Raw genomic sequence first — 2500 nt, forward strand, 5'->3', positions numbered from 1 at the left:
ATCATTTCGAATTATAATTAACTTTGATATTAGAAATTAATTATATTACATTGATTAAATCGTAACATTTTCACATTTATTACAATAAAAATACAATTTAAATGTTTAAAAATTTTTCTAAACGATTCAGATATTTTACGATAATCATTAATCTTATAAAATTTATTAACTGAATAAATGAAATAAAAACGAACTAATGAATATCTAAATGTAATCCTTCATCGATCTTGAATCGATAATTTTCATGGAATAAAATTTCTTCATCATCCAATCTCGGTCGTCAAACAAGTATAGTCGGATCCGCAGGCAATTCTTCGTGTCCTCGCGCGAGTTTTTGCTAGAGTATGTGAGTGCGTGTCGCGAATGCAACGTGCCATGTATGCTGTCGTTGCGGGCTTTCAAGCGAACGAGCGTAAGTCGCTCAAATTGGTATGGATTTCCAGTCCAACACCTCGATTGTCCCCAGTGAAGAGTACTTCGCGAGCATACATGAATTCACGCCTCGAACACACACGCGCCGACCTCATCTGTGCGCAAGCTTACCTCACAAACATACAAACATATATATACATACGCACATAGGATATGTATATATATATATAAATATATATGTGTGTGTGTGTGTGTAAATTCAGACGCAGGCGCAAGAAGCTAACGCGTTCTTGCGTGTGCGTGAAGCACGGAAAACGATGAGGAACCTTGATTGCGTGCCTCTGAATACGTTTCCAGCCGTTCTCTAAGTAGCAGCTCATTCCGAGCTTGCCTGCTTGCAAGTTGGAAAGCGAAGGTAGGTAGGTAGTAGCCAACTCGGAAGGGCCAACATGTATGTGCGCGCGCGCTCAAACGATTTTCTTCTCCCTTCTATGCGTTCGCGTTTGCTCTTCTTTCTCTATCCATCCCCTTGTCGCTAATTTGTAGGGTGAAAGAGAACTCGCAATTTTCCGTCGAATCGCAACAAACGACTATACGATTACTCTCTACTTTTTATTTCTTTCTTATTCCTTTTCCTATCCAATTTTCTTATATAAATAAACGAAAAATAAGGTACGGATTATATATATATATATATATATATATATATATATATATATATATATCTGCGCGTGTATATATATGTGGAAATGAGGCACACGCGTATGTTTCTTGTATTGAATAGGAATGAAGAAGAAAAGTAGAAAGAGAGAAAGAGAAAGGGGAGAGAGAGAAAGAGAGAGAGAGAGAGAGAGAGAGAATAAGCTTTTCAAGGAGTAACCGCAAATCCTAGTATAATACTAATAGGGCCATAATAGGGTCAATAGGGCTTAGCCGTGCGACGACAATAAGATCCTGTCAAAATACACGCCTGTAACACGAGACTTAGGAAGTGGATTTTTCTCAATGGACTTGCCCTTGTCCTCTCTCTCTCTCTCTCTCTCTCTCTCTCTCTTTCTAGTGTCGTTGGTATTATGTGGTTTTCAAAAAATTTGAAACCTCATGGTCCTAGCAACCCAGCCGGTAGTAAAGCTGACACGATGATCGAGGCTTAAATTTCTCCTTCATCTCAATTTTGAGTGGCTCCAACGATCATTACGAGGGGAAGGAAAAGAAAAAAGAAGAAGAAAAAATATCAGGAAATAGAATGCTATAGAGAACTTTGCGACACGTACGCGTGCTTCAAGTGAACAATTCTAAGAAATATTCTATTCGATAATTTTCAAGTTATTGATAGTTGTTATAAGTGAGGGTGATAAGATGAGGGGATTGGTAATGTAAGAAAGAAAACATTAATGTTTAATATCGCATTAGGCATCTTTCTTTTTTTTTTTTATTTTTTGTTTTGTTTTGTTTTTATTTTAGAACCGATCTAATGATATTCTTTTTTAAGTTAATTTATCAAACAAACGGCGCAAACTCGGTTCAAGCTCAGCATCCCTATTTTAAGACGACGGCTCGTTAAAGTCGTTTTAGGGTGGAGCTCGACTCTCCAAGGCAGTCTACCCATTCCTCTTCTCACCCCCGCGAACTTATATACGACCACAGTAAACCCCCGTTTTCAAACGACACGAGTTTCACCACCGACACCAACATTGCCCTGAGACTACCAGGCCTAACTTTCTTAGAAACGGGGGAATCTTTTTCAACCCCTGTTTTTCAAGCCCATGCCTCGATGTTACTTCGCGAAGAAGACGACTTTATTAGAAAATGGCCGTACTGAAACGTCTTAATACCACTAGCAAGACTTAACCTCCTCGCTAACTCAAGCAGGAATGCTTCCTTTTCTTCTCTTTCTTCGTCATCATTTTTCTTTTTCTTTTTACCCTAACGAGATGAATGAAAGGACAGTTAGGTGTATCTAGTTCCTCTCTCTCTTTCTCTCTTTCTCTCTTTCTCTCTTTCTTTCTGTCTCTCTATCTCTCTCACTCTGTCGTCATTTGGAATTGAAAGCTCGTGCTACTTCGTAATGGTCACCTCTCTCTTTTTACCTTTCTCGAAAATATGATGCGACGTTAAAAGGCTAACT

At 38.5% G+C, this 2500-nt stretch overlaps 1 protein-coding gene across 3 annotated transcripts in view; it reads left to right on the forward strand.

Annotated features, from left to right (window-relative positions):
- The window catches only part of LOC118449362 (uncharacterized), a 42199-nt gene that overhangs the window by 6085 nt on the left and 33614 nt on the right, over positions 1-2500 (forward strand). The gene's annotated exons all lie outside the window — the stretch shown is intronic.

The sequence above is a fragment of the Vespa mandarinia genome, chromosome 19 (genome assembly GCF_050613455.1).
Source record: "Vespa mandarinia isolate Hongniang chromosome 19, ASM5061345v1, whole genome shotgun sequence".
Lineage (NCBI taxonomy): Eukaryota > Metazoa > Arthropoda > Insecta > Hymenoptera > Vespidae > Vespa > Vespa mandarinia.